Below are 12641 nucleotides of genomic sequence, written 5' to 3'. Positions count from 1 at the left end.
ATGCATACGGAGAAGAAGAGGAAGAAGGAAAGGGAAATGAGTGTATGAGTCACTTTACTTTTACTTCAAGTCCTATTGCTGAGTGTGACCATGTCATTCCTTCAATCTTTTGGTGCATATGCTATCCAGAAGCATACACATATACACTGAAGTGAGAAAGAGTCATGGGACACCACCTATTATATCATGTCGAACCACCTTCTGTCTGGTTTGTGCAGCAACTTGACACGGTATGAACTCAACAAGTTGTTGGAAGTCCCCTGCAGAAATCTTGAGCCACGGTGCCTCTACAGCCGTCTAATTGTGAAAGTGTTGCCGGTGCAGGATCTTTTGCACAAACTAACATCTCAATTATTTCCCACAAATGTTTAATGGGATCATGTAGGCCAATTTGAGTGGTCAAATCATTCGCTCAAACTGTTCAGAATGTTCTTCAAACCAACTGCGAACAATTGTGGCCCAGCAACGTGGCGCATGGTCATGCACAAAAATTCTGTCATTTTTTGGGAACATAGAAGTCCATGAATGGCTAAAAATGGTCTCCACATAGCCAAACATAACCATTTCCAGTCAATGATCAGTTCAGTTGGAAGAACGCACCTAGTCCATTCCAAGTAAACACAGCCCACACCATTATGGAGCCACCACCATCTGGTACAGTGCCTTACTGACAACTTGTGTCCCTGGCTTCGCGGGGTCTACACCACACTCAAACTCTTATCATCAGCTCTTACCAAGTCAAATCGGCACTCACCTGGCCAGGCCATTGTTTACTAGTCATCTAGAGTCCAACCAATATGGTCATAAGCCAGCCAATGAGAGCCACTGCAGGTGATGTCATGGTGTTAGCAAAGGCACTCATGTAGCTATTCTGCTGCCATAGCCCATTAACGCCAAATTCTGCTGTGCTGTCCTAACAGATGCATTCATTGTATGTCCCACATTGATTTCTGCAGTTTTTTCATGCAGTGTTGCTTGTCTGTTAGCACTGACAACTTTACACAAACGCCATTGCTCTTGTTCATGAAGTGAAGGCCATAGGCCACTGTGTTGTCCATAGTGAGAGGTAATGCCTGAAATTCGGTATTCTCGGTACACTCTTGACACTGTACATCTCAGAATAATGAATTCCCCAATGATTTCCAAAATGTTATGTCCCATGTGTGTAGCTCCGACCACCATTCAGTGTTCAAATTGTGCTGGTTTTCTTCGTGTGGCCATAATCCCCTCAGAAACCTCTTCACAGGGATCACCTGAGTACAAACGACAACTTCACCAACACAGAGCCCTTTTTTACCTTGTTTACGTGATACTATCACCATTTATAGATGTGCGTATCAGTATCCCAAGACTTTTGTCACCTTAGTGTAATGAAGCTGTAAAACACAGTTTTGATGTACTAATATTAGGTGCACCTCTATAAGCACACACCACACAACATAGTATCGGCGTTTGTTAAAGATAACTGACTATCAGGCTGGCAGTGCTTATTTTGAAGCTATCACAACTGTAATACACACATCATTATGCAATAATCTTTGTAGGAATGAGAGTAACAGAAATGGAGAATAGTACTTGTGACAACAGAGGAATTTTAAAAAAATTCGTACATTTTTTTGTATAATAAGGTGAAAAAACAATTCATGATTAGGGAAGTATCCAAAATTATGACTGAAACGTTAATTTTGTACAAGGTCTAAAGCATCTAAAGTGCTGTCATTCAGGATTGAAGCTAACAAAGCATTTACCTTTGAAGCCTTTCATGTAAATACTAGGTCTGTTCAAAAAATTCCTGAACATTCATAATCTCGCATCAATGGTTTATTTAAGCAAAATGCAGTTGGCATCTCTACAAACACCTGTGTTTAATGTGTAACTACCAGAAGTTTCATTGTCATACATCAGTTAGTTATTGTTCAGTGCTGTATTATGTAGAACATTGTGTCGCACAGTTTGTGAATTTCAAGATGGCGGGGTTAGAGGAGTAAAGCGTCTTGCATTAAACTTTGCTTGAAACTCGAGGAAACCTTTACAGAGATGCACCAAATGATGCAGGAAGCATACAGTGTTGAATGCTTAAGCCTTAGTGTAATGAATGGTTCACACAGTTTAAAAAATGGCCGGACAGAAGTTAAAGATGACCCTCATTCAGGACACCCTTCGAGACCTACCAACAACACACATGTCAGGAACGTCAATGAAATTGTGTGTATGCGCGCGCCAATCGAAGACTGACTGCCCGAGAGATTGCTGTAGAATGTAACATTTCAGTTGGATCATGTCATGAAATCCTGACACAGCATCTCGGAATGCAACGTGTTGCCGCTAAGTTCACCTCAAGGCTCATGGGTTAAGATTAGAGAAACCTTCACCTCACAATCTGTGAAGGGCCTTTGTATCACACAAATGAGAATCAGAAGTTCCTTAAGAGAATCCTAACGGGTGATGAGATGTGGTTATAGTGTTATGATGCTGAGACCAAGGTTCAATCTTCACAATGGGTCAGGAAAGATTCGCCATGATGAAAAAGAGCTCATCAGGTCAGGTCAAATGTCAAAGCCATGCTGATAGTTCTCTTTGACTTTGAAGGCTTAGTTCATCAAGAATTCGTACCACAGGGACAAACTGTTAATCAACGGTACTATCAGGATGTGTTGTGATGCCTTTTAATAAATGTGATAAGGAAGCTGCCTGAAATTTGGTGAGACAATTCATGGCTATTGCATCGTGATAATGCACCCACGCATTCATCCGTCTGTGCATGACTATTGTAAAAAAAAAACCTGCGGGCCTCATCCTCTGTACTCTCCAGACCTCTACCTGTGATGAAGCACACTGGGATCTCCTTAGTTCCTCTCTTGTTTTGCCATCTGCCTCCTTAAATTCATTTGATTTTCATTTTAGCCTAATTACAATCAACATGCACGAGTATAATCTGCATGTCCATAAATGAGAAAGATTGGTCCTTGGTCTTACGGAATATAGCACCAGGTCTAATTTTGTGCTTAGTTTTGTGTATGTAATTAATTTCCCAATTTCTTTTGACCATTTCTAGTTAATATTTTTTGTTATCGGGTGAAATCAGTAATTGTTTTGTGACAGATTCTATTGTTGACCTATAAACAAATATAAATTCTGTACTAATTATAAACATGTGGAAGAAGAACTACTAGGATTATTTAAGTATTTATTTGGCTCTATTCGAAAACATATTAGCAAACCAGATCTTAATTAATTCTAAAATCATTACCAGGTTTGTCAAAAGTATTTTTTGTGCAACAATATCTGTTAATTTCATTATTTACACAAATAATTTGGCCTAAACTTTGTGATAAAAGGAACTGTTAAAAAAGAAGAAATTTTTCAATGTATTCAGTTAACTGAATGAGAGAGGTTTTAATTGTAATTTATGTAACATTGAACAATGTATAGTTTCTGTGCCTATTATTGTGATGATATATAAAGGGCCGATTTTCGGTCCCAAGACAGTCAGTCCATGGCCGATTTTCAGATGGGAATTACGTCTTGGTTACGGTAACAACAATGCATCAACTTAACAGTGGAATTAGTGTAACACAAATAGGCCATGTGTTAAAACAATTAATGGCAATGTCTGTTCAATTTATTTGAGAAATAGTGTCACAAGTACCACATTATTCTGTAAGAACTGTGTGGTTAGGATTTTACTGCTCATAGATGTTCAACAAGAAATAACGCAGGCAAATGTCACATATGGTGCCCTTTCAGGTGAGGATTATTGTATTTGGGCACAATAAACAAGGACTCATGAACTCTGAACGGTGAATTCAAGAACGGTTTATGGTACAATAGTTTTAACGAAGTGAGTGAGTGATACATGTGGCATCAGAATTTTGTCGAGGACAGTGAACAGACAATATTACGGGAGTGTGAAATTCAATTATTTTGAAATATCAGTATTGATGTAGCCGCCATTAAAGAAGGGAGGTGCAAAAGCAAATCAGCGCACGAGTGTCATGGCCACAGTATGACAGCGGCCAATCAGCAAGTGGATTCTACGGAAGCTGCCATTGAGTACAGGAGCAGCCAATCAGCACGCAGGTGGACACAGTCGACCGGGATAAATGACACACCTCACTGAGAAAATTACAACTTGCAGCAGCTGTGCAGATGACGAATTGAGGTGACAACCGCAAACGCAGCAGCAGCCGCAGGAGACGAGTGAATAAAAATAAGGTAATTCATAGCAAAAGCCATTTTATATTAAGTGGTATATAATGAGTGGTCTTAACAAACAAGACAGTGTGATGGGGGAGAACAGACAACAGGGGAGTGGTGCGATTGATAACAAAGCTGTAGAGGTTAAGTTTTTAAATGAACAAGAAATACTTAATGGGGACTGATTTGGAGGATTATAGTCGTTACGGAAAATTGGAAGCGATGTTAAGGTAAATTATGAGTAGTCTGAGCAGTAGGATACGAAAGAAGATATTAGTAGGTTAGAAAATAGTATGAAAAAAGTAGTACAGAATACTAATGAGAAATTAACATTAATGAGTAGTAAATGTGTAGAGGAGAGAAGGAAGCTTTGTGATGACTGTAGTAGGAGGGTGGAGGCTTCTGAGAAACAGTTTGAAGATGAAGTCAAAGCAGCCAGGAACTTCTGTGATGAAAATAGCATTAAACTTGAGAACCAAATCGATCTGATTAAAAATGATAAAGAAACTGAGGTAGAAACCAAGTGTGCAGTAGTGGTAGAAGAAAAAATGGTAAAAGTAAATAAAAATGTAGATTCAAAATTGGCTAATGTAGCGAAAGAGGTTGAAGAGGTACAAAATCTAAAGCACAGACAAAGTGACAGTGGGTCTGATTCTGACAGAAGTTATAATGATAATAGCAAATGATGGATCCAATAGTGATGAGGACAAGGTATCTGAATTTATCATTGACAATGGTGGCAACGTGTTAAGTAAAGAAAGAATAAAGGAGGATAATATTAGGCTTAATGAAGAGTTAAAGAGTTTAAAGAGAGTGGTAATGAGGAAGAGCACCATGCTATCTGTCATCTGACTGATAACTGTTTTGGTAAGCAGGAGGACAGTTTTTCCAGGGAAAGGATTAATGAGGATTTTCTGTATGAAGATCACATGGTAAGTAAAAAAGTTAGTGTGGCACTCTGTAACAACAGCAAGTGTACAAGGTATACATGTTAAGCATTTACTGGACAGTAGTAGTGATCTGAATGGCATTTCACAGTCATTTTTTGAGTCTATTAAAACACAGAGGGTATAATAGAGATGCACGTTTCTGGAATAAAAATTATTGGTGCTACTGGTAAGCTATCAAAGTGTGTGAAACAAGAGGTGTTATTAACTGTGGAATTGGCAGGCCAGCTTTTGGAGTACAATTTCTTGGTGATTCAAAGTCACAGCATTAATGTAATATTTGGGACTAATTTCTTGTGCAAACAGCAAGTAGGGGGTTCATCTGTGTTGGATCAATTATGTGGTGATAATGCTTACCCCAGCTGTCTGTCTCATTTTTCGAGTTTCCTGAGGCAGTCAAACTCTTTCCTATCCTATCTGTAGTGATAAGTGAATCAGAACCATTCCATCTTCAACTTTCATGTGATTCTGTACAGCAGGATACTTCAGTATAGGAATATTTTAGAAAAGGTTTCTCCAGTGTCATTTACAGGGTGCCTCACCTAGCTCTGCCACCTCAAATATCTCTGGAACAACAATTGATATTCAAAAAGTTTTCACCAGCATGAACGTATGGCAGGGTCTTAGGAAACCAAATACTATGTGAAATTTTAAAATGTAAACCAATACTATTTTCAACACAAACTTGTGTATTTTTAAATGGAGGCCCCTATTATTTCATATGCAGTCAATAGCATGAAAAATCACAAAAATAATGTGTTGGTTGCATCACAATACGTGAATTACATCCTGAGAAATTGTGATGCAAAGTTGACGCTTGAAATAAATGAAGTGCACGGCTAGTGCATGTTATGAGACTCAATCATGCACCTCATGCTGCCTGTGTCAGGGGCTCACACATGCACAATCCACAAAAATAAAAAAGTAATACGTCCAACACAAAGTTACATTTTTCAAATTGTAAATGTATGTTTATTCTAGCAAAATGACAACTGGAGTTACAATTAGAGACAACACAGTTGAATTCACTTTTCTAAGCACATTTACTAATGCCCTGTCGCTCACAGAAACTGTATTGTTGTGCATTACATCCAGCATAGAAAATACACCCACATCTTGACCAATGAAACTGTGTATGTCAACATACGTTCAAAGTGCCCTCTGTTGGCATCAATACGCATTTGCAGAAGGGTAACGAGAGAGAGTTGCACAGATTTTAGAGTTTCTACAGATACTGCCGCACACGCCGCAGTAATACAATGTTGCACATCCTTTACTGTCATTGGAGGTTCTTGATACACTCTGTCTCTCCACTGCACCCCTGAGAAAGAAGTCTAATAGCGTCAAGTCGGGGTGACTGTGCTGGCCATCGCACAGTACCTCCCCAGTCCATCCACCTATTTGGAAATGTCACATCTAGAATGTCTCTGGCAACTTTTCCATTGTGTGCGAGACATCCTTGATGTTGGAACCACATTGATATATGAGTTTCCAATTCTAGAATCTCCACAAGGAGCACTAGTGTGTGTTGAAAGGGACCTATAATACAGTTAGCAATGACACCGCACCAACTATTGACGCTCCACTGCCGTTTATGAGCAACTTAGCGAATCCAGTGGGGATTTTGCACGGACCAATGGTACATGTTCTGCAGTTTTGCATTACCATGACTTGTAAATGAAGCCATGTCTGTAAACAACGTATTACATAGGAATACTGGATTACCTTCCAACTGCTAAAGTGCAAAACGACAGAATGAAATGTGGGATTCAAACTCATTCCTGTACAGTTCTTGGTGTAGTGAGATATGGAATGGTGCTGATGCAAGATTCTGCGCACACTACTGTGGCTTATTCCTACACCTCGTGCAATTTCTCGTACACCCACCTGAGGATTGTGCGTTACAGCAGCCAGAACAGCAATTTCGTTGCCATTCGCTGGCATTGTACACTGATGTTTTGTGGGAGCCCAGCTTCCTGTTTCCGTGAGTGTCTTGCAGATGTTGCCAATGGTTCGACATGACGGCCACTGCCGATCTGGTTAGCATTCAGCATAGTGTGTCACAGATGCAGTTGCATTGTGCCATAAATTAAAATAATATCTAGTTTTTCTTCATTACTGAAGGCTGGCATATCGACTAGATGACGGCAAACATAACGAGCCACAAGAAAACAGGTTTTAATGTGGCAACGTATGTGAATTACGCTACAGTATGAGAGCAGTTCAGCAGACCAGATTAGGAGACACTTGTGCACTGAAGGCAGAGAGTGCCGCGGTAATATTGGTATGTTTACGGCAGGATATAGGCACCGTTGCAGGCAACCCCTGCTCTGAGCACACTATTACATGCAATGCATTATGTCGGAAACTGTGATGCCGTTGCTATCCTTGACAAGCCACATATTTCAGAACTTCTGAGGTTTCATAACGTGAAACCAAGTGTGCTATCACTAATTGTACCTCTAGTTGTCATTTTGCAACAATACACGTTATGCGCAGGACACACATCATTCTGATACATTACTTGACACATTATAAGAGGTGCACCGGTTCAAGTAAAGTACAGCTCAAGAAGGGGCTATACTATCCCCTTTTGGAGTGCCATCAATGAAATATAGGCCAATGATATGTTGTTATACAATACCACATCATACATAAGACTCCACTGATGTAGTACGTCAATCACATCATGATTACGGGCAGCGTGAGGTGCACACTTGAGTCTCAGGACTTGCACTAGCTGTTTGCTTCATTTATTTCAAGCATCAACTTCAGTTCACAATTTCTTGGGATGTAATTCACGTATTCGATGCAACCAATGCCATTATTTTTGTGAGTTTTCATGCTATTGATTTCATACGAAATAATAGGGGATATCCATTTAAAAATGCACAAGTTTGTGTTGAAAAATAGTATTTGTTTACATTTTAAAATTTTGTATAGTGTTTGGTTTCCTAAGCCCCTGCTGTATGTTCATGATGATTAAAACCGTTTTTGAATATCTATTGTTGTTCCAGAGATATTTTAGGTGGCAGAGTTAGGTGGGACACCCTGTATATATGTATTTTGCTGTGTTAGTGATAAGTAATGGAATCATAAGAGGATGGGGGAAAAATAGCATTGGTATATAGTAAAAATCTGTGAGATAATGTGTCTATTCTGGTTTTATGAAATATGATGAAAGTAAATTGTCATCATGGTTAAAGAATTTGTCAAACAAAGAATTAAGGTAAACAAAAAGTGAAAGGTGTCAGCATATGTGGAGGAGAAGGAGCAGATTATTTGAACACTATAATTAACATCTGAAGTAATCACCTCATGTGTGAAATTAGTATAATTTGGTGTGACAGCAGAGGAAATATGCAGTAAAAACCATCTTGAATACCAGGTCTTAATATTAATTAAATATATTAAGAAGTATGTGTGTTCAGTGCACTCAGTATATGGAGATAACTATCTACCCGTAGAAGTGTGTCACGATACAGCCTCTTCTAACATTAAGAAAATAAAACTTTGAACATAGTTGCCGGGAGTAATGTGTGTGGAAAGAATAAGCAAGATTTGTATGTATATCGCCCTTAAGGTTACAATCTCATGAAATTTGATGGAATATAGTGAAATAATAGTTTTTCTAAGTGATAATTTTGTCTGATCAGTAATGACAGTTAAGTTTGCCTTAGTGTAAGAATCTGTTACTGTGGAGTGTTTTTCAGTAGAATTAATTTTGCATCGAATTAGCAGAAAAGATGCTTATTTATTGGGTAATGAAGCAATAATGAAATAAAAAAATAATGAATAATGGTAGGGTCTTAATGGTTAGGGAGCCTGTCTCTGCAGTAGGGAATAATGTAAATGAAATAATGGAACTGACAGACATCATTAATGAAAAAGATAACTGTATACAAACAAATGTGGTGTAACTATACCGATCTATTTTTTAACTAAGCAACATTGGGTATTGTGTATATTGTGCAATTCATGACACTGCTGCTGGGAATGAGATCTTAACAGAAAGAGCAATATTTTAGTGAGGTACAAGTCATATAATGTTGCATTATCGGATATATAGCGTCTCGGAAAACTTCTATTTGTGTCCTGAGGAATTATTAGCTTAAAGTGGTAATACTGGAACAAAGAACAGTAATTTTGCTGATTCACTGATAACTGTGGTGCTAGACTGATGTAAATATTCTGACAGGTCAACTATTTGGTAACATTTTGTGAGGATTTAATTTTCTGGTTGAAAGAGCAGTACTCAAGAGTTTAGTGGAGAAGTAGGGCAATGATTTAGTACTACTTCTATCCCCTCAATTTTGATCTGAGTAGTAATTAAGTTATGTGATGGTGACACTTTTTTTCATAATGTAATGATTAGTAAATCTATGCTACTGCACATCTTGAGTTTTTGCTACAGGTTATGTTCATAATTTGGACATTAAGCTGCAGGAGTCTGTAAATGGTGCGAATTTCAAACCAGGACTTGGCATTTTAGTGATTTTGCAAAAGGTAAAGAAACTCAAATCTTTCAAGTTTACTCAGTTTGAGACAGAGTTAGGAAGTAGAGTAATGTTTTGTAGTGCACTGTGCACTAGATTTTAAAATTTTTCCTTGTCCCCACCTTTTGTACCACAGTCAATTTTAGTGATAATTATTGTGTTGTTATGAGAACTGTGTAATGTATTTAATTATGATGTAATGACTATAATCTGCCATTAGCATGAACAATTTTTTCCTTATACTTAAATAGAAGTAAAAGTGAGCGTACTAAAGTAGGGTATTTTGTCCAACTTTTTCATGTACTGTGACAGAGGAGAACCACCTCCAGGGGAACTGATAGCAGTGCATTTCCTTACCAACTGCCACTTGGACCTGTTGAAGGCATGGACGACTTGGTGAGAAAATGTGTTAAAGCTCATTAAAAGAATGAAAGCATTTGTGCGAGATACTAAACACTGAAAACGTGAAGTTTTCTGTCTCAAAATGAACTGCAAGGTGCAGTGAAATTTAACGTTTTGCAATCCACTATCATTTATTCTTTGAAGCAAGACAGGACTTGTATAAAGTGAAATGTATCTGAGATTGTAATCTTATAATTTGTGGATTTTTGTGCCATTGTGCAATACACTATACATAAATATTTTGTATGGGGATTTTCATATGGCCAGTTCAATAAGTAGAAGTTTGAAAAATCTATGTACAGTAGTTTTGATAAGGAGATTTCTTATGTAATATTCTTTTGTATGTAGAATGTTAAACCTACTTTCTGGGGACACTTGTGGTCACTGACTTGCCCAGTTAGTTATTTGCAGTACCTGTCTGGTCAATAAAATGAAGGGGTAATGTGACGAAGGAAGCTGGGATCTCCTTGCTTCCGCTTGTTTTGCCAGCTGCCTCCTTAAATTCATTTTGTTTTCATTTTTGCCTAATTACCGTTAACATGCACGAGTATAATTGATTTCCATAAAAGAGAAAGGCTGGCCCACAGTCTTAAGGAATACAGCACCAGGTCTAATTTTGTGCTTAGTTTTCTGTATATTATTAATTTCCTAATTTATTTTGACCATTCCTAGTCAATATGTTTTGTTATCGGGTGAAATCCATAGTTTTTTTGCGACTTAGATTCTATTATTGACCTACAAACAAATATAAATTCTGTACTACTTATAAACCTTTGGAAGAAGAATTACTAGGGTTCTTTAAGTATTTATTTGGCTCTATTCAAAAACATATAAGCAAAGGCAACCCTTAATTAATTAAAAAATAACTACAAAGTTTGTCAAAAGTACTTTTCAGGAAGTATAACAATGCAGTAAGTCGACACCAAGGACTATCAACGAAGAAATAAAGCAGGTGAATGTCACAGACCCTGTGGACTTTTTTCTATTTCCAAAGTTGAAAACCCCACTGAAAGGATGAAGATTTGTAATGACGGGTGAGATAAAAGAGAATTCACAGACAGCGCTTCTTGCAATCCAGCAAGAGGAGTAGGAAGACTGCTTGCAGAAGTGGAACCCATGTTGGGATCAGTTTATCTATTGTGGAGGAGATTATTTCGAAAGAGTCCATGCATGATAAGTAAAAGGTAAGTGTTGAAAAATTTTGTAAACAAATTTCCAGAATTTTTTGAACAGACCTCCTACATAGCAATGAATGAAAGATTTGTATTAGCCACATATCAGTAATAGATACCTGAGCCATTTTTATGATAAAAATCAGTTTTACAAATTTGATATTTTAATTTTCCAGATAATTTATCAATACATTTTGCCTAATAAAAAAGATTTAGCACCTAGAAGACATGGTCGGATGTCAACATAACTTCGTATGGTTACACACCATCAGCATGTATGCAAATGATTGGCGTTGCAATTCTGTATAAGAGGTAGGACACCAGAGTCATTAGTGTCATTCATGCTTAGTATTTTTACCAGGCCTGATAAGGTACACAAAGTGTATCAACAGCAACAGATGCTGAATGCTCACAAGGAGATGCATACTCGTCATCAAGATACCAGTTGACCACGTCTGACCTTCACAAGGGAGGATTGCTGGATTGTGCACCAAGCAAATTCTAACTGCATCATCTCTCTGCCTGCTGTCCAAGAAAAAGTAATGTACTCCCTACAACATTCTGTATCATACTCACTCTTGGTCAGTAACTAGCAGAAGCAGCTGGACTAGGGAATTATCATCCCATGCACAGACTGTTGTTTTGGGAGTGGTGCCTTGGCTGCTAAGCTGGACTGCTGATGAATGATGTTGCATTGGGCTCAGCAATGAATCACATTTCTGTGTTATCCCAGATGGCCATCAGCAAATATGGCAGTGGCCTGGGGAGAGGTCCCAGTCTTTCAATGTTTTGGAGAGGCAGAGCAGTGTTATTGCTTGTGTTGTGGTGGGAGAGCCATTTGGTATAACTTCAAGTCACAGCTGGTAGTGATCGAGGACACACTGATGGTACAAGAGAACATTACGGATGTCCTGCATCCTAATGTGTTACATCAAATGAAAAAGTATTATGGTGCTACTTTTCAATTAGACAATATGCATCCACACAATACATGTGTCTCTATGAACTGACTGCGTGATGATGAGGCACTCAAGGCCAGCAAGTTCCCCACATCTGCTCCCAACAGAGCTTGTGGAAACAACTCGGACATCAACTCAGTCCAAGTGTCAGAATCCAGGATATCAAGGGCCAATTACTAAAGCAGTGGGCCTGCTTGCGTCAGGAGAAGATACAATGGTTTATGATACCCTGTGTACAATGAGGAACTCAAAGCATTTATTTTCACTCACATTTGGATTTACTTAATACATATTTCCAAACCAGGAGCCCATGACAAAAGAAGTATTCGCTGCAAGTTTATTCAAATTTATATAGCAATAACTTCCATTCTTTGTTTTAATTCTATATACAAACCCTCCAACATTAACAGTTCTAGTAGCCTTTGCAGTGGAATGTGAACTGCTAATTAACTTCTTTTAGGAAAGGAA

The sequence above is a fragment of the Schistocerca nitens genome, chromosome 7 (genome assembly GCF_023898315.1).
Source record: "Schistocerca nitens isolate TAMUIC-IGC-003100 chromosome 7, iqSchNite1.1, whole genome shotgun sequence".
NCBI classification, from domain to species: Eukaryota; Metazoa; Arthropoda; class Insecta; order Orthoptera; family Acrididae; genus Schistocerca; species Schistocerca nitens.
This window is presented reverse-complemented; position numbering follows the sequence as displayed.